Raw genomic sequence first — 21,247 nt, 5'->3', positions numbered from 1 at the left:
AAGCCTATACGTAATTTAATGTCTGATGCTGCTGTAGTGATTTATCATATCAGCTAAATTGGCTCAATTAGATCATAGCTAAGATCACAACTATGGCTGGAACCATGGGATATGATGGCCAGTGGGAAAAAAATCATGAAAACCTTGTAATAAAGTGAAAATTAACTTATTCAGTCACCATAAACCAATGGCCCTAATTATAAATGAACAGATTCACAGTATGTAATCCCCAAACCATTAATTTAAAAAATCCCACAATCCCACATGATAAAAACTTATTCAGTCACTGTAAACCAGTGGTCTTGATTATATCATTGCAGCTCACTACATGGTGTCCATTACTCTGTAGGGGTAGTTTTACAAGTGTGTGCTGCCAGCGGGAAGTCTTGCCTGCCAGCAACACATACTGGAAATTCATGACCAGTTTTCTGTTAACTGCAATGCAAACAAGTGTTTTTGTTTAGGTCGAAACATGTTTGCATTTAAAACATAATAGTAAATTGATATATTGTCACATTTGTTTTATTTTTGTCTTCTAGAGATATAGTAAAGAAATATACTGTCCCAAAAGTACTTCAAATGGATCTTTGCCCATCTTTCCCAGTAGTTCACTTCACACAAGGGCTGGTGGTGGTTTACTGCATGCAAGATCCAAATCTGGAGTGCAACCTGTAAGTGTGCAAAAAGGAAGACCCAGGACATACCCACACCTCTCACCTTTGACCTGTGACTCTGGCACCCAATTTGTTTTGAACTTGAAATCAACAGAAAAGATAGTTAACCACCCTGTGTACAAACAACCCATTTATTCTTCAGGAACAGCTTGGAAAGATCACCTGACCCTGTGTTGTCACAGAAACATCTGAACCCTAACTCATCTTGCAATTAAACCCTGGACCAGCACATACATAACCTTTGACATATAAATGTTAGATTTTAACTTTATCAACTATCTGAAATATGTTGCCTCTTTCATCTTTTATAAGCTTTGGATCACCACCAAGATCTCAATAAGTAAAAAAAATGGAAATTTCTGCTTTGTGCATCTTTAATGTTTTAGATCTCAGCCACCCTCTGATGATTTAGAAAAAGCTGGCAACCACAAATTTATGATGCAATTACTTTTAATTATTGACAGTGGCAACCTTTCTCATATAAACCTTCATTTCATATTGTTAATGGATACGAAAAACCAACACGTTCTTTGAATATTTAGCATTGTCTCTTCCGAACTGGATTGCTCTTAGTTAATTAGAGCTGTACACAGACATTCAAATAACTGGGACACCACAGACGTAATCGGTAAACAGCATTGTATGTGTTTATAAATACAAAATGCCATCTGTAATCACATTTTGGAACCTCCAGAATAAAGAGGCCGGCTTCAAGAAGAGAATTTTAATAGAGCTTCAGCAATGCAGAGATTGGAGTTGACCTTTATTTGTAGAAAGCTTTTACCTGTTGCCTTTGTAGTGCCTGCAATACAGTGAGGCTGAAGCAACTGATCTTTGGACCTTTGCAGACAAGGAACTGTGGCACAGTCAAAAACAATGGAGATTCCTGAAATTCTAAAGAGTTACAGGGATAAAATGAAATTCTTCTTTTGTATTGACTTCTCAATGCGTAATGAAACTAAAATGTAGATAATCTTGGATAAAGATTGCTGCACATTGTGTTTTATAAATAACAAATTCCTGCATCTTGTAGTGTTTATGAGTGGACAGCACATTGCATCTAAATAGACAGAGATAAAAAAAATGATAATTTTAAGCTAGACAATTAAATAATTATGCAAACTTTAATAAGTCAGGTGTGCCACAATTGATGTGATTACAACTATGTCGTTTTTTAAAATGAAAACCCAGACTGTGTGTTAGTCAGCCATTACCCATCATGCATGGCTTAACAACAACTAGTGCAAGAGGTTCACACTGAGACAATCTAAAACAAAAATGAGTAAATACTAGAAATGACCAAATACAGACATTCTGTACCTGAGCTTTCTTCCTTCGCAAAGAAATAATTATTTGAAATTAGAGTGAATTGTATGCTTAATTTTGTGTATTTTGAGAAAACCAGGGCCTTAATTATAATTTGTTTGCTATAAATAGCACTTCAGCATACAACTATTGTGAAGAATTACAACATTGTCTGATTATTGTGAGATGAAACAAACCTGTTCTGTAATTCACTTTGCAGATGTCTAGTTAGTCAATCAAGTGATCTGTAATCACAAACCCTGTCAGAAAATGAATGAATAATGGGCTGTGATAAAATGGTGGGATTTTCTGGTGTGCTTGTTCCATGTGGTGAATGCCATCTGTAATTGTCAGGTCCTGTTGGCTTTGTTCTTTATTTGAGCAGGGAAGTTAAACTATGTACTGTTCCCTTCATCCAGGGAATCTGCAAACAAGAGGATTGAGTTAAGCAGAGAAAGGGCTCATGAAAGTGATAGGGAAGCTTTTGAAACAATATTAAGGGATAAACTCTATCTTCCCCACATGGGCAGTAATCTAGCAGAGCGGATTGCCTGCCCATTGCAGAACCCACCTTATTTTCATTCCATTGAAATCAATGGAATGAAAATCAGATAGGCACTATAACAGATGGGTGATTTGCTCTGCCACATTACTGTATATGCAGTGATGAGGAAAATTTACCCCAAATATTTTAACACTACTACTATTATCACTAAACCTTTGTTTAAAAGCGTAAGCAGTGAGCACAATGGTCCAGTAGCTCAAGCTGTTGGAAGTTCAGCACCAAGTGTATGTTGCCTATTTGAATCACAGAGCTGTATATCACTTACATTCGCTGAGCTCCATTGGTTGAGTTTCACCAGCTTGGAACTGCTTAGATGAAGCGCAGTTCAGAAACACATTTACCCCAAAAATCTATGATGTGGGAGTGGGGCACCTTGGTGTGAGGACTGAGATGCATCCATCGTGGACCTTCACCGCATACCCAGCAGATGGCCAAGATTTAATACAAGGTGCATAATATTGTTGGGCAGTTGATCAAATATGCCTAATTACTCTTTGTCGCACGGTAATGGTTTATGTATGGCCCTACTAAACTGCTGACAACTTTTTTTCTCCATTACTATAGTATTAAAAATGACAGTTCTCAAGTGTCACATGAACAACAATGCACCCATTATGCTATCATATTTTATTGATTTGAATATAAGGCTAATTCACAATATATATTAATGATATAGACGAGGGAACTAGATGTAATATCGCTAAGTTTGCAGACGACACAAAGCTGGGTGGGCGTGTGTGCTGTGAGGAGGATGCTGAGAAACTCCAGTATGATTTGGACAGGTTGGGTGATTGGGCAGATGCGTGGCAGATGCAGTATAATGTGGATAAATGCGAGGTTATCCACTTTGGTGGCAAAAACAGGAGACAGATTATTATCTGAATGGCAATAGGTTGGGAGAAGGGGAAGTGCAATGAGACCTGGGTGTCCTTGTGCACCAGTCGCTGAAGGTAAGCATGCAGGTGCAGCAGGCGGTTAAGAAGGCAAATGGTATGTTGGCCTTCATAGCGAGAGGATTCGAGTACAGGAGCAAGGATGTCTTCCTGCAGTTGTACAGGGCCTTCGTGAGACCACACCTTGAGTATTGTGTGCAGTTTTGGTCGCATTATCTGAGGAAGGATGTTTTTGCCATGGAGGGAGTGCAGTGAAGATTCACCAGACTGATACCTGGGATGGCAGGAATGACGTATGAGGAGAGATTGGGTCGATTGAGCTTATATTCGCTGGAGTTTAGAAGAATGAGAGGGGATCTCATTGAAACTTATAAAATTCTAACAGAACTAGACAGACTAGATGCAGGAAGGATGTTCCCGATGGCGGGGGAGTCCAGAACCAGGGGTCATAGTCTAAAGATAAGGGGTAAGCCAATTAGGACAGAGATGAGGAGGAATTTCTTCACCCAGAGAGTGGTGAACCTGTGGAATTCTCTACCACAAAAGGCAGTTGAGGCTAATTCATTAAATATATTCAAGAAGGAGTTAGATATATTTCTTAAGGCTAAAGGGATCAAGGGATATGGGGAGAAAGCAGGGACAGGGTACTGAATTTGGATGATCAGCCATGATCTCATTAAATGGTGGAGCAGGCTCGAGGGGCCAAATTGCCTACTCCTGCTCCTATCTTCTATGTTTCTATGTTTCTATAATACGCTTTTTGATGCTGACTAGTTATATTTCTGTTCCTATTCAGCAAGGCCCACTAGAAAGAAAGACTAGCACCTTTCATGACTTCAGGATGTCCCAAAGCATTTTACAGCTAATGGAGTACTTCTGAAGCTTCAACCATCTGCAGCCTATGCTCCTGAACATTTCGGGTCAATTTTCTTGCTGTAGAAATGGGTTTAGAGTACATTTTGTCAATTTTAATTTTTTAAAACATCAAAAGTATGTATAATCTACCAACCATATACAAAATGATGCCACCTTGATTTTCCCTTGCTTGCAACTGCTCTGTGACCTCATACTTGAAGCTCCAGACCTCCAAGAACACATAGGCCCATACCATATGACATCATAGTACATCAATCCGCCGCCAGAACGCGTGCATCTGGAAATGATGAAAAACAAGATAAAAATACAACTTGAGTAGTGAAGAAAGACGAGCAACGGGTATATGATGTCTATCTGCCATTTCCCATCACAACTTTTATCCTTCCACTAGTGATGGCACTGAATGCCTCCACTGACAGCATAATTAATGCATGACAAGTATACATACACAATTTTTATTATAATATAGACATATAAATTTATGATTGAAAAAGTTGACAGGAAGTGGACACATTTTTAAAATATCAAAGATATATTTTCCTTTCATTTTCATCTTCGTAAGAAAGCTCAATTTGTTGCAAGATGTATTAATATAATCGATAGTTTAAATTGTTCACTACAGTTAAGTCTTGCATGAAACGTCACCTTTAATAATTAACAATCATGCTCGGTTTGAGAGAATAGCAACCTTTTTCGTTCTTACTTTTTAATGCTTTTTTGCCTGTGTTATTTTCTTCCTTTGCTTAGGTTCCCCCACCACTTTGCACCATTCTTTAAATGAAAGGGCAGGAGAGTGATTAATCCCTAGGCCCCCGATAGTGCTGCTGCTGAGCTGGCCACCAGGGAGAAAGCAAGAATAGCCCTAGGGTGCTTCACCCTCTGATAATTTTTAGACCCCTCCTTGTGGGGAAGCAACTTGCTAAATGTTCAGTGTCTCCCCCTGACAGCAAGCCTGAGATCATGAATTCCCTGTATGAGGAATTACAGACAAAAAAATGATTCTACTGCTCTACAGAACATTGCATTGGAGCAACAGTGGATTGCACCTTCCTGCTCTGCCCTAAAACAGTGAGATTTACCACAAATAATATTTTAATTCTTAAAACCTGTAAGATTTAAATTTGTTAAGGCCTGTCAGTGTAATAATTCTTCAATACAATTAGAATAATTTAGGCATTCTGTCTGATTTTTTTCCTTATTTATGTGATCATAAAAAACAAATGCATTCTTCAAATGAAAATGTATCTACGAAAAGTATTTTGGAAAGCAAACTCTAAATATTAAACACTGAAATGGATGTCATATGTATAAGTCATAATTTCATATCACCTTTTCCTTTAAATGTCAATGCAAATAAAGATATGTCTTTAACGTTCTTGGGTGTATGTCTTTATTGGTTTCATATGATAACCTTTTTGGAAAGTGCATAAGAATTTATTGCACATCTGTTCTGTATTTTCTTTTTTATTAGGAAAAAGGGGATGAAACAAATCCCCCACCCCCACCTCCCCTTCCCAGTACAGCTTCATCAATGTTATTAGAGGTGGAGCCTACCTGCAAAGGATTTATTGATTATTTCATAAACTATACTGAAATGACTTTGGTAGGGAAAATGAGTTAAACAAAGAGGTCCAAAGGTGTAAAAGCAAATATGAAAAGTTCATGCCAATGTTGAAGTCATGCAGTGCAGTTTGCAATAAAAAAAGGACAAAGCCCACATCTTTAATTCAGTAGTGGCTAGTAAATAAGTGGAATGAAAATCAAACCGCTCTGGTTTATAGGTACACATGTGTGGAATTGTAGATCAGCTGGCTTTTATTTTCTGGGGTTGGGTCAGCCGCCCTTTTGTAAATATATTTTTCACCTTATATTTAACTGCTCCCCCCTCCCCCACAAGCTGTGCACCATTACCTGGCTAAGGGCTTGAGCACACAATCTGTCCACAGCCACTGCCAGTGTCCAGTCTGGCAGGGTGCCTTGTACTTTGATATTCCCTAATTCTTTGTGGTGGGGGTGCTTGGCACCTGCTAACTGTCTCTACTTGATAGCACAGCTGTGGCTGGGAACTCCCCACGTTGGCAACTGGGGTAATGAATGGAGGGCCTACACATGGTGTTCTGGGCGTCAATGCCTAATTCCACTGGAATGTGTCTTTTTCATGCGTACCACAGGTTGGCATAAGGTATATAAGGGGCTTCGTGAAAAAGGCAGTGGCAAATACTGTTATGATCCGAAAAGAAATATGTACCAGGCATCAGTTACTTCCAGGAATTAGAACTTCTAACAACTCTTTAAAGCACACTTCCCCTGTCTAAAACAGGGAAAGATTTTCACTCCAGACTTATAATTGATTTTATTTGGTCTCTGGTCTCATGAGCGTCACAAATGTTAGGTTATTTATTTACTCTGCAAAAATCACACTGACCAGCGTTCCAAATAGTGAGTTCTGAACCTCAGGCATGCCAAGCAGAGGATATAGTGTTTTCCTGCAGAGAGGGAAGAAAAATAAACAGAAGGCAAGTCAGCCTGAGTCTCTCTCTCGCTCACCTCTTATTGACTGACTACAGAACCATGGCCTAGCAGCAGATCCATTCCATGTTCACGATTCCAAAGGGTTTTAGTTTTATTAGTAGTCTCTTACATGGGACCTTGTCAAAAGCTTTCTGGCACAAATAAATCACAACACAGGGAGTTCCACTACCTACTTTATTTGTAACATCTTCAAAGAAGTTAAGGAGGTTTGTTAACTGGACCTTCTGTTATAAACTGCTCTAGCTGTTTTTATTAAGTATTGCTATATAGCTACTTCTCCAGCCTACTTCTTAGTATTCTTTCCATTATTTCACCTGATAGTGATTTAAGGACTCTGTAGTTACTTGGGTCAGATTTGTCTTCCATTTTTTAAAAAGATAGCTACACATTTTCTTTAATTCCAATCCTGTGAAACCTTTCCAGTACTCAATGAATCTTTCAGGACTATGAAAAGTGCTGTCTGCGCCCGCCCCCCACCAATTCCAATTCAATTCCAATTCAAATGCTTTATTGGCCAACAGTCCACAAATTTCTTTCCTAGTCACCTTCAGCAACATAGGATATATGCCATCCGGCCCAGGGAATTTCTTAGTCTTCAGTTCACTTAATTATGAACTATTGTCTCCACATTGATTTCCAAATCCTCTAGGGTATTTGTTGCACTACAATACTTTTAACCCTCCTCCCACCACCCCAGATACTGCGGACAACCATCTATACCGGACAATTAACACTAGCCATTTGCCATTCCTATAGATGTCACTCACAAAGACACCGCTGATACCGTATTAAGTGCTCCGGCTATTCCAGGCAGACTCAGCAGTTCGCACCTTGTAAAAGTGTGATTACCATGACTACTTAATCCCCTATCACTGTTATTGGGTTAAATCTTGCACTAATCAGCATTGACTGCAGCAGCAAACATGGCTGGAAAGAGGAAAGCGATGAGCCTCAGCGTGAAAACTGACCTCCTAAATAAGACGGATGAACTGCTGAAGATGAGCCAGTATGATCTAACGCAAAACCACGATCTCCAAAATCTACGATTGCTACTCGCTTTACTTCCAGCTCATACAGCGGGCAAACGCATTAACACGATGTGGACTGTAATTGTGTAGTAATCCAATATTTCCCTCCCCAATGAATACTTCCAGAAAACAATCATTAAGAAACTTAGGGGGAAAAATTAGTTATCGACCATTTTGGGGTGTTAATATTGCCTGGGTGCAAAGTTTAGCACCCGGCGCTAATTAGCACTGGCAACCGTGAAATTCAGTTTTAGCGCCCCAAGAGGGAGGTGGAGCGTGAAATCAAACACTCCACTTCCTTCTTGGAGCACTAACCCCAAATATTGGGGCGGAGACTTCAGCAGCACTGCACACTGGGCCGTTCAGCGCTGCCGCGTTCAAAGGCTCCTTCCCTTCCTTTAAAGGGAAGGGCCATCGCTGCAGGCTCTGCAATAGAAAAATTACCTAGCTGGACCATCAAGGCAGTTTTTTTTTTAATTACCTCGGCCATCTCGCCTTTAATCATCACCCCCAAAGTGACCGGCCGCCCAGTGCATGCCTCCTGCAGCTGTCAGTGTTTTCGACTGGCGCTGCTGCAGGGCCCAAAAGTCAATTTCGGATCCGGGATGCTACCGGGGCGATGCGCATGGCGATGACATCACGATCTCCAGGCAAAAGAGATCGGGGCGCAACGCTGTAGCACTGCCGCAAAACTCCCGCCGATTATGACGGGAGTTGATGTCAGCGCCGCGCCTGGTCACAAAGCATTTTGCGCCCCGTTAACCCCCTCCCCCGCCCCCCGGTGGTACTAACGAGAGACGCAAAGGCACCCAATTTCTCCCCCTTATTTTCCCTTCATTATCAAATACTAGCATTATCTGGTTTAATTTCAGATTTCCAGTATCCGCATGCTCACAAATTTTCTATTTCCATGTATACAAATACCCAAGTTACAGCTATATTGGTGGCAGTGGTGATGCTACTGATGCGCTATCAATTACTCAAAAGACTGAGGTTAAGCGAGTAACTAACAGGCTTTTATTAACAAGAGAATGAAGGTGTGCCTCGAGTGGTCGACCAGTCCAGAATACAGAGGGACTGTGGAGCAGTCACCTTTATACCTGGACTCGTGGGAGGAGTCAGCCGAGGCATGTACAGACATGTACACAGTGGAATACAAACACCCACACAGGCAGGTATAACAGTGGTTTACCACAGCTACACTTTCCATATTGCTGAATGGCATGAAACTACAACTGGACTTCTGTTGGTATAGTATCTGCCCTTCTGAAAAGTCAATAAAATGTGGTCCATCTGTGTGAAACCAATGACCATGAAGCGGTTGCAGCTCAACAAAGACTTTAACAAATTTAGAAAAACACACATCAGTCCTGCAACAAACAAAAGGAAATGTTGAAATATCATTGTGCAATGAACAAATCTAAATACTGTAGTCAGAATGTTTCATTAAACACAGCAGCCCAGTGAAGTGGTTAAGTATACTTTCAACAAAGCAACAAGCCTGATTACAATCTGATGTCTTCACAGATGCTGGAGTGAACTGAGCAAGCTAATAAGTATAGCAATACATATCTGTGGCCAACAATCATGCAATTACTGTGCGCGCACACACACCCCTTCTCAGTAACTCTCCAGCATGATTCCTTACAAGCATGTACAGTATAGTTATTCATACAGATTCAATATCTGTTGTTACTGCTAGTGAGGGTGTGTGGGTTTTGTATAAAGAGAAGTCGAAAACCATTGGAGGCTTGTTGAGGCTTTTCCCAGATAGCTACGATTTACAAATCACATGTAAAGTTCTGTCAGACACTCACTACAAATTCTTTGGCATACTTTTATTGCTCTTCTGTTGAGTTGGTAATATTCTAAGGTATCATTCATGCTCTGATAATTATTATCCAATAGGACTTTTCACTGGTAGCTGAATGGAGGTTGATTTTATTCTTTAATATTTTGAGAATGAGTTCTCAGAATTACATAGAAACAGAGAAGATAGGAGCAGGAGTAGGCCATTCGGCCCTTCGAGCCTGCTCCACCATTCAATGAGATCATGGCTGATCATTGAAATTCAGTACCCTGTCCCTGCCTTCTCCCCATATCCCTTGATCCCTTTAGCCTTAAGAAATATATCCAACTCTTTCTTGAATATATTTAATGAACTGGCCTCCACCGCCCTCTGTGGCAGAGAATTCCACAGGTTCACCACTCTCTGGGTGAAGAAATTCCTCCTCATTTCAGTCCTAAATGTCCTACCCCTTATCCTTAGACTATGACCCCTGGTTGTGGACTCCCCGACCATCGGGAACATCCTTCCAGCATCTAGTCTGTCCAGGCCTGACAGAATTTTATAGGTTTCGATGAGATCCCCTCTCAATCTTCTAAACTCCAGTGAGTATAAGCCCAATCGACACAATCTCTCCTCATACGTCATTCCTGCCATCCCAGGTACCAGACTGGCGAATCTTCGCTGCACTCCTTCCATGGCAAGAACGTCCTTCCTCAGACAAGAGTGCTTCTGGGTGCTGACTGGGCTCATTACCAATCCATGAAGAAGCTACTTCATTTTGTCTCTTTCTAGTTTAGAGACACTTGAAAATAAGTTTTACTGGAACCCATTAAGAATATTCCCCTTTTGTGGAATGTTGTAGCATGACAGAGTTTCAATACACTGCTATAATATAGCATCATGTGTACTCAGTTCACTGTCCAACAAGCCCCTGATTGCAGACAACTCACCAGGCAACCCTCTTAGCCAAAGTAAGGAACATGAAATAAAAGAAAATGCACGATTACAATAAAGCCCCAGAATTCTGATCATGGCCAAGGTGGAATGCCGGCAGATCTCCAGAGTGGGGGCCGCAAAATGGAGCGGATTCCAGTTACACCGGAATCTTTCGCCAACACCCCTATTGTCCTTATAAAACCTCAGTGGAACTCTCACCAGCTGAAAGGCCCAGGAGTTTTGCAGACAAAGGCAATTGATCCCAGATGGGATTGATTACCTTGTTTGTCCCATCAAATGGTTCCTTTCGGAGTTAAGACATTTTTTTGCTATGTTTTCTTAGGCCTAGGAGGGCCTCAGGGAACTTGTGGTGGAGAGGCTGTGAGCGGCTCTGCCTTACAAGTGTACATCGGAGCGAGTGCCACTGAAGCAGCCTTGCTGGTGGCCCATCCTAACCATGCAAATGACCCCCATCCCTGAAATTTGGGACGTGGTTTGCAGCTTACTGCACAGAACGATAAAGGTTCTGCTCCACAATTCTTCCACTGGCAGGGCAGCCCCAGCAGAAATTCCAGATCTCAGAACGTATTTAGATCAGTATAAAACCGTTTCAGTCCACATCAATGTGAAAGTGGCAGTATAACTTGGAAGTCAGGTTGTGAAGCTGTCTGCTAAGTGCATTGAAGCCAAATGCTATGAAATCTAATAGGTTTGTGAACTTACTTCCAATGTTTTTAACATTAGGAGACAGTGGATGCCCTCACCAATGCTCTCCTAACATTAAAAACAAGGGATTAGAGCTTTGTGCATTTATCCAAGCAGACATATGCAGAACTCTTTATTTCTAAATTCAATGCAAGGTGCAGCTGACAGAATAGCTCAGCTGACCGCAGTCTAAAGATATTGGTCTGAGGCTGGTATTCACTGTATAAGTGCAGCATCAGATTCCTTTTTCCTGTTTCCCATTAGGGATCCAGCAAAGCCTCTACCAGTGCATTTCTGAGTGACTGTGCATGGCTAACATCGGCAACTTGCATGTGGGGAATTGCAGACACAAGCTTACATCCTTTAACTCCACAACACAGAGCTGCACCACCAAGCTGCACTCGGGAAGAGATGAAATGGAAATCGTTATTAACAGAACTTGCAAAACTCAGAACTTCTGATGAAACAAGAAGTATTCAATGCCATTCCCCAGCAAACAGAAAACTGAGGGCTGACCTGATAGAGGTCTTTAAGATTATGAAAGGGTTTGATAGGGAAGAAGTAGATAAGATGTTTCTACTTGTGGAAGAGTCCAAAACTAGGAGGCATAAATATGATTGTCACTAATAAATCCAATAGGGAATTCAGGAGAAACTTCTATACCCAGAGCATGGTTAGAATCTGGAACTCACTACCACAGGGTTGAGGCGAATAGCAATGATGCATTTAAGGGGAAGCTAGATAAACACATGACGGAGAAAGGAATGAAAGGTTATGCTGATATGGTTAGATGAAGAGGAGTGATTTGTATAGAGTGTAAACACTGGCATGGACCCAATACTGCATCCAGTGTGCATTACACAGATACACTGAACAATTGTGGAATGAATGTAAATGGCACATCCAGTAGCACTAGGGAGATGTGGGGGAGAGAGACACCTCACTGACCCATGGAGTGAAGTATACTTGGGATATTCTAAAGCTTCCAAATCAAAGGCATGGATCTCAAACAGAAAGGAAATAATACCCTTAACTCTTCTGGTACTTTCAAGTAAACATATCATTCACAGAATTGTGAGATTTATTGATTAAACAGAGTGAGCCACATCAAAATAAGTTACACTTTGAAATCAAAATTAGTGATTGCACTCCAAATGGGATAGAAGCAGTCAGGGAGACCAATTTTTCAAATTTAGAAAGTGAGGGATATTCAGAGGTACACAAAGAAACCACCCAGTAGAACTGTTATACTAAGGAATGCCCAAGGTGAAAGTGCAGAAACAAAACACTACAGATGATGGAAATCTGAAATAACTGTAATAATCTGAAAGTACAGATATTGATAATTCCAGACCATTGTCCTTAATAGTAAACTATAGAGATTATAAAGTAGATTCACATATGAAGGAGCATCGGTAACAGCAGCCATAATTTGGACACCATTTCTTAGGATGCAGTTGTACTGTCACTTTTATGCCAATTTGCAGCGGTTTTGAGTGTGCATTGATGACAAAGTAGCAACATAATTGGGTCCTGTTCTGATTATAGAATGCACTAAGACCGAGTGATGTCAGGCTCCTTTGGGGATGCTGCCTCACAACACTTGGGTTCGGCACCATATGAAGTAGAATTCCAGTGCAGCGTGAAACTGGACTTAAAAAGAGCTTAGGCAGTCTTACTGGACATTCCCAACTGTTCTAATAAAAATATTTCTGGCCAGGGGGTAAAATTTTGTTGCTGCAAGCTTTGCACATGGACAGCACTCTCTCCTGACAGGCAGAGTGAGATTTGCAGTATAACATTTCACTCTCTACAGTTTTTGGTCTCAGACTAGCAGTGTAACATAACTGCAATCTTAGTGTTGACCCAAGTATTATATAAACCCTATGCTAAAGTTGCATGATTATGACTTAAGCGGGTCAGAGACCATGCCAGTGTGTGTGTGTTAGGATGGTTGGTGACTCGCATCAGATGTATGACAGTTACTGTATTTACACTTTCTATTTTAAATAATAGTTTAAAACTGAATATTCTCAAAACCCTAATGGTGACGGCTCAAAATATAATTGAAACAATGCAAACCATCAGAGTAGTTTCTAATTCACAGTATTCTTTGAAGAATTTATATTATTTAAAATCTTGTGTATGTAATATTATATTGTAATTTTGGGCTGAAGTTTGCTGGCGCACAGAGGTCGGGTTCGGAGGCAGGTCCGCTGTCAAAATCCAAAAGATTGACAGCGGGGTGGTATCCCACTCTAAACCTGCCTCCTTGTGAGTTTCCCTAGTGCCGGTTCTGCCTGTGTTTTGCAGACACGGCACTAAGCAGCATGTCATGCAATTGTGTTGGTTAAGAGGGTGTTTAAAGCAATTTAATCACCATTTTACCAGATACAAAGCATTTTCTCATGTTTTCCACGAGGTTCTCATTGCTCGGGGATCACGGCAGGTAAGTATGTCAGGTTCTGAACAACTCCATTTCTTTCATTAGGTGACAGCTGCAAAAGTGGTTTAAAACCTACCATTTTACAGCTGGTCACTTTCCAATCTCAGAAGCTTCAGCCTTCAGTATTTGGAACCCACATTTGAGCTTTATGCACTTTAGAAGTGTTTGTAGTAATCTCTCTATCCACTGTCACCTCCTTGGAACAACCTATCTCAGCATTGACAGGTTGCTTCTGTCATCTCAACCTCACCTGCCATCTATTCCATCATCATCAGTACCCTTGAAAAGATCTCACCTTGGTCCTCAGAATCCCAACATGATCAGCCCCAACACCAGCATCACCGGGCGCACCAGCAGCACCAACATACACACCAACCTTCTCCGCAAACAACTGATGCTGCACTGGACACAGGGCATCATGACACATGCACATTGCTGCCCGGGATGCCAGCAATGGCCTCACCATGTCCAGATTTGCTTCATTTAACACTGTACACCCTGGCTGCCACATGATGCACCAGGTTGGCACCACCCCACACCAGCATCATCTACAAGGCACAAGTCAGGAGTGTGATGGAATACTCGCCACTTGCCTGGATGAGTGCAGCTCCAACAACTCTCAAGAAGATTGACATCATCCAGGACAAAGCAGCCCGCTTGATTGGCACCCCATCCACCACCTTAAACATTCACTCCCTCCACCACCGGCATACCGTGGCTGCAGTGTATACCATCTACAAGATGCACTGCAGCAACTTGCCAAGGCTTCTTCGGCAGCACCTCCCATACCCGCGACTTCTACCACCTAGAAGGACAAGGGCAGCAGGCGCATGGGAACTCCACAACCTCCAAGTTCCCCTCCAAGTCACACACCATCCTGACTTGGAAGTATATCGCCACTCCTTCATCATCGCTGGGTTAAAATCTTGGAACTTCCTCCCTAACAGCACTGTGGGAGTACCTTCACCACACGGACTGCAACGGTTCAAGAAAGCGGCTCACCACCACCTTCTCAAGGGCAATTAGGGATGGGCAATAAATGCTGGCCTTGCCAGCGATGCCCAGATCCCATGAACGAATTAAAAAAAAGCATCCCTACAATGTCCAAGCCATTCCTTTCACACTCATCACCATTGGTGTGTGGGGGTGGGGGGATGTTATGTCTCACCATTCACTGCAACTCACTAAGCCACTTCCAAAGGTGCATACAAATCTGTCCAAGAACGCAAAGTGTTCAAAATAAAGATGTCAATGTTTGACAACACATTACCAGAAACTTCACATGAACATTGGCTAAAACACTCAAGTGCCTACCCTTGTGCGTTCTTAGTTGGTATGATTGGACTAGGATGAGGGTGAGTGTGAGGGATGGATAGTGAGATGGAGAAGTGATAATATAGATAGAGAGGGATGGGTGGAGGTGCAAGGTAAGTTGGTATGAGTAAGGATGTGCAGAAGTAGGGTAGGGAAGGCAGAGTGATGGGGATGTAATGAGTGGCACAGGAGGATGAGGTTGAGTGTGGCTTTGCAGTAACGTTTTGTGATCGACTGAGATCATTAAAAGGTTTGTGCCACTGCAGCCTGGTCCTCCTCATGATATCCCTGCTTGTGCCCTCCTGTGCAATGTGCAACCAGGCTGCATTGGTGTCCTGGGGAGGTGTCTTCCACCCATTGGACAGGAAGAGAACCTCCCTGCGTGCTGTGACTCCCTCCATAAGCACATGCACCTCTGTGCAGTGCGTGTCAGTGTTTGCAGCCCCTCAATGCTGTAGAACACTGACAGCAGAACTGTCAAAATCAATTTGGACATGGCCCCTTTAAGGAAACCGGTTGATGACGCGTCATCAAATGACATCATCAGATCCACTTACTATTAATTGGCTGTGAACCTCGCAGAGCAGGCCTAACAAGCCCCATCATTGTAAAATCTTGTTGGAGGCCGGGATCGAGACAGATGCCAGGTCCCCACATGCCACAGACGTCGCCCGCCCCGGACCCACCAAGGTTGGAAAAATCCAGCCTATTGTGTGATTGTAATAAGCCTCTGTTATGTGATTGGTTTATACTAACCACACAGAGCAATCAAACTGTTGAGGGGAAAAATCAAGCCATTTTCAGTTGTCATGTTAATTTCACATTCCCACTTTCCTTATTCCTCCACTCTGGACATTTTACCCACTCTGCCTAATCTGCTTTGTCCCAGGTCCCTCATCCTGAGTGCTCAAGCTCTGAATCACCCTCCTCCCAGGCCTACCTTGAGTGTTTCAACTCCACTGCACTCACTCCCACCAAGGCCCACCCCAAGTGCTCCAATCCCCATATCTGCTCCTAAATCTCAATTCCCTAAAGTTGACACAAAAACTCCTGCTCACATGCCCTACTACCTGATAGTATCTCTAAGAGCATTTGGCCAGAAAATTCCCCCTTCCTGTCGCCACCCCCCCCCCCCTCCACCCCCCACCACTCCCCATTCCCTCCTGCTGGGACTACTCACGATACCACTGGGGCTCTCCTAATAAAAATAAAATATGTTCTTGTAATGTTTTAGGTTTGGTGCAGAAATGCTACTGCCGTTCTCAAAGAGTTAAACAAGTACTGCAGTCCTCAAAGAGTTAATGTACAAGAACTGACAGGAACAGTGATAACTTTACTCCAGCCTATACCAACTGAGTGATACTCTCCATATGTTGCTTCCCTGACTGAGAATAAGGCCCGATTCAAACCATCTGCCTTAAGGCAAGGGGTGAGTGATAGCACCCGCAACGCATTGGTCCTGTCTCAGCTAGTAACTTCTCCAGAAACAAAGCAAGCCACTGTTGAGGCAAACAGCTCAGACCACAATGCCTCATCATATGATCCACTTGCAGGGAGAACAGGTCTCTGACAGCAACCAGCACTCACAACATCCAGCCAGACGAATGGCTGAAAAGCATTTTTACAGAAGTGATTCTGCAGCCAGCCACAGAGGAAAACAGTCATATTAAGGATGGCTTGATGTCTTTCCTCCTTCACTGACCAGCATTGATGAAATTACAAGTGTCTGTGCTGTGGATAAGATAAGTGTCAGTTTACAAGCAGAATCAGAACTTAGGCCAAATACCCCCTTTTGGGACACTTACATAAAGATCGGCTCCTCCTCCATGTCCTTCTACATCTCTAGGTCAACTACCTCACTTTTTCTCTTCATGCCAGTCAGAAATGCAAATTCAGCCTATTGAGAGTCTGTGGTTGCCTTTCCATCCAGATGCACTGGAAGATATACCTAAAAATAAATGTTTTAATTAGTTATTTTTGTGAGTCTTTACAATATAATAAGGCGAGTATGTCAAATAATACACTGATTTTAGAGTTACATTTAGTCTACAAATGTGAAAGAGAAATGCCTATGTCACATCCTGCCAAAAGCAACATGGACATCTGAAGTTTATATATTATCAATTTGGGCTGACCAAATTTGCATAAATGGAGCATGAAATCACACTGGTAAGCAATGCTGTATTTAATTGTATCCTATATGGATTGGGAAGTAAGGAGGGTTTAATATGCATTACTGCTAAACAGAGATTACCTTCATTAAAAAACTGTTGCAAAGAAATGACAAACCTTACTAAGGCGCTACGATAGGAACACTGCTCAGTCCAAATATGAACTTTATTTTCAAATACCAAATATAAATTAGATCACAGAATGCGTCACACAGTGTCATTCATTATATTCAATCATGTTTCAGGGTTCAACCGCTGGTGTCACCCTTCTAAGTTTTAAACTGCAACCATTGGCCTCTGTGAAAGAATATCACACATATAAGATACCTGTAAGATAAGAAAGACTTGCATTCATATAGCACCTTTCATGATCTTAAGATGTCCCAAAGTGCTTTACAGCCAATATAGCACTTTACAAGTCACAGTTGTGATGTAGGAAATGCGGTAGCCAATTTGCGCACAACAAGCTCCCACAAACAACAAAGAAGTAAATGACCAGATCATCTGTTTTAGGTAACAACATGTTGGCTGAGGGTTAAATGTTGGTCAGGACTCTGAGAGAACTCCCCGGCTTTTCTTCGAATATTGCCGTGGGCTCTTTTATGTCCACCTGAAAGGACAGATGGGACTTCGGTTTAACGGCTGATCCAAAAAACGGCACCTCCAACAGTGCAGCACTCCCTCAGTACTGCTATCATTGAGCCAAGGCTGACACCTATCTAGAGGTTTTGTACTATCTCTTCTCCATGCTTATTAATGAGTCAAACTTGCCTTAAAGTATTTTAACCCTAACAACCAAGACAGAAGTTGCCATAAAGTAATATGCCAGTTATGTTACATTTTTGGGGCTTTAGAATTGTTATTGGAAAATAGGAAGCTGAATTAAAGCTGGAGCCTTAGTGAGAGAGGGTGCAGGTGGCGGAGTTTTGTATGTATTTATGTAGTATGGATTTGAGATGCAGCTCAGAAGGGATTTGGAGAAGTTGAGTTTAAAGATAACTAAAGCATGGTTAATAATTTAAGCAGCTGTGGAGTTGAGGTAAAGGCAGAAGTGGGTGATATTGTGAGGTGGAAGTGATGGATAAGATATGGGTTTGAAGTTCAGCTCAGTGTCAAACAAGACTCTTTGGTTAGATTCGTTCTGGTTTAGTGAGCAAACAATCAGGGAGTGAAATGGAGATGGGGACTAGGATAAAGTTTTTGGCAGGAGCCAAACAGGATGGCTTCAGTCTTGCTAATGTACAGTTGGACATGGTTCTGGCTTACCCACCACCTATGTTGGATAAGCAATCTGACAGCATAGTGATGGTCAATAAAGTTGAGGGTGATGATAGAGAGGTTGACCTGACTGTCATCGGCATATATGTGGAAGATGAACCCAAACCTATTGATAATGTCACTCGGGGCAATATGTAAAAGAGGAAAAGGAGGGGGCCAAGGACGGAGACTTGGTGTATTCCCGAGGCGACCATATAAGGCAAAAGAAGAAGCTATTGCTAGATGTGTACCGCCTACTTTGGGAGAAGGACAGTCCCATGGAGGCTGACATAGGAGGAGGGGCTTTGGAGTGGTTAACTGCCTCAAATGCCATAAGAGGTTGAGGAGAAGGATAAGAAGGATAACATGCTGTGGTCACAGTCAGTCATAAAGGATGTTAGGCAGTGCTATGCTGTGAGCAGGCATAAACCAGACTGAAAGGATTCAACAGGTAATTTGGGGAGGACTGAACATGGAACTGGTTGGGAAAAAAAGCAATCAAACATCTTAGAAAGGAAAGATATTTTAAGTAATAGTTGCAACAGACAGAAGTGTCAAGGATGGATTTTTGAAGAGGTTGTTTATGACAAAATCTTTGAAGGGAAGGAGAACAGTGCCTCTGCAAAGGGAGCCATTAACAATGGCAACAAGCATTGGAGCAAAGAAAGGTGTGGTCAAGAGTTCTGTTGTGAAGGGATTGAAACAGCAGGCTCTCGTTGACCAGATGGGCCTGGTAATGGTTGGGTAGGGGGAGCAGGACAATTGGGAAGAAGTTATGAAATGAGATGGACTGGGGTAAGGGAAGCAATGGGGAGGTCAGGGACAAGGGAGCAGGAGGAGACGAAGGTACCCAAGCAATCTTGGAGACAAAAAATCCATAAACTCCTTGCACTTGGCATTGTAGGTGAGGATGGAGAGAACAGAGAGGGCAACACAGGGGGTTGTTAGTTGTTGAGCAGAGGAATATGGGATTGTTTATACCCACCAGGTGATCCTAGAGTAGTAGGAAGATTAAACCATGGAGCAGAACAGACTTTATTACTTGAGGAAGTCCAACCAGATCTGGTGGAGGACAAGCAGTCACATAATGTGTCAGATGCCCACAAGTCTGCAAATTTCAGATTTGAGGGTGCAGAATTAGGAGTTGTACATGAGCAGACAGTGGGATGACATGCCATGAGAGACGATTCACACGGTTGATTCCTGAGATTAGGGGGTTGACTTATGAAGAAAGGTTGAGCAGGTTGGGCCTATACTCATTGGAATTTAGAAGAATGAGAGGTGATCTTATTGAAACATTTAAGATACTGAGGGGGTTCAATAAAGTAGATGCAGAGAGGATGTTTCCCCTCGTGGGAAAATCTAGAACTCGGAGGCATAGTTTCAGAATAAAGGGTCGCCCTTTTAGAACTGAGATGAGGAGGAATTTCTTCTCTCAGAGGGTCATAAATCTGTGGAATTCTCTGCCCCAGAGAGCCGTGGAGGCTGGGTCATTAAATACATTTAAGGTGGAGATAGACAGATTTTTACAAGATAAGGGAGTGAAGGGTTATGGGGAGCGGGCAGGAAAGTGGCTTTGAGCCCAAGATCAGCCATGATCTTATTGAATGGCGGAGCAGGCTCGAGGGATCAAGTGGCCTATCCCTGCTCCTATTTATTATGTTCTTATGTTCTTATGACCTGGTAGGGTGAGGACATCAAAAGCAATCCCCAGGGAGCTGTTGAGCAGGTTCATAGAGGCGGTAGTGTCATGGAAGGTGGAGAACCAAAAGACAGGAAATTGGCAATTATAGAGTGTGTTGATGGGGAATGTTTTTCCAGATGCAGAGGGCAAAGGTAGTGTGGCTGGAGGTTAAAAAGGAAGATGTGAATATTGAGAGGAACAAGGAAATGATCAGAGATGGCCTGGTCAATTATCAAAACCTCAAAGTTAGTGAGGCCTCACGTAATGTGCAGGGTAAGGTTGATTAAGGAGAGGGGGCAGAGAAATTGGATGAAAGGGGTAAGGGAAATTTAGCTGAAGGTTGAAATCACCAAGGAAGAGGAGTCCCTCAGTTCAAAGGCGAAGCCAAAAGAATAGGGAGGAGGTCTTGATGAAGAAATCAATTATGGATTTGTGAAGGCTTGCACTTACATCGCCATCAATGTTACTGGTACACTTCTGTTCCTAGATCTCTTTTTATTTCTGAACAGAGATTTAGATTCCTTGCCTATTCAAACATTAATTGAACAACATTTTGATAACTGGTTACGATAGAAAAATGTTACAGGATTGATAAATCTGTCCTGCTGGGTAGTTTCTTCAGATGAGACCTGGTGTACTGTATGGGTGGAAGCCCTTTTATATGATTTGAAGAAGTTGTCCTAATTTTCTTTTGTTGGCTCCTGTGCCTTACTAACACCATGCTTTGTCAAGCACAGTCCACTAAAGGCTTTATTTGGAGCAGATTGTTTCAAGCTAGCTTTGACAATAGCACACATTGATGATTTACCTGGTAGCTGCATTTAAAAATAATGCAAAAATCAGGTGGACATATTCATTCAATGGCATGGCTTTGCATTTCAACTGAACACTATTATTCATGTCCATAAAATCAGAAAGTCAAAAAGGACCCATAGTCCAAAAACAACAACCACAAACAAAACAATAGCCACAAACAAGTCTCAGAACTCTAATTTAAGGCAACAATTAACAAATTGCATTCACTCCACATTGCACCAGAATTCAGTTCAGTTGCACAAAGTGAGCACAGCTG

At 42.1% G+C, this 21,247-nt stretch overlaps 1 long non-coding RNA gene and 1 pseudogene across 5 annotated transcripts in view; one reads left to right on the top strand and one right to left on the bottom strand.

The window, feature by feature from the left end:
- LOC147124534 (uncharacterized) overlaps positions 1–1,069 on the top strand; it is a 51,994-nt pseudogene extending 50,925 nt beyond the window's left edge.
- A 229-nt stretch (positions 1,070–1,298) lies between these two features.
- The window catches only part of LOC147124533 (uncharacterized), a 36,694-nt gene continuing 16,745 nt past the window's right edge, over positions 1,299–21,247 (bottom strand). For 3 of the 5 annotated variants that reach the window (XR_015078520.1, XR_015078508.1, XR_015078518.1), the window contains exons 4-7: positions 16,869–17,011; positions 6,739–6,799; positions 4,447–4,590; positions 1,299–2,403 (exon numbers count right to left, since the gene is read on the bottom strand). This is a non-coding gene — a long non-coding RNA (uncharacterized LOC147124533). The remainder of the gene's footprint in view (positions 2,404–4,446; positions 4,591–6,738; positions 6,800–16,868; positions 17,012–21,247) is intronic. The other 2 variants (XR_015078519.1, XR_015078521.1) reach the window with 2 other exon arrangements.

The sequence above is a fragment of the Somniosus microcephalus genome, chromosome 1, assembly GCF_052327205.1.
Source record: "Somniosus microcephalus isolate GS21.2 chromosome 1, FLI_Smic_1.0, whole genome shotgun sequence".
Lineage (NCBI taxonomy): Eukaryota > Metazoa > Chordata > Chondrichthyes > Squaliformes > Somniosidae > Somniosus > Somniosus microcephalus.
This window is presented reverse-complemented; position numbering and strand designations above follow the sequence as displayed.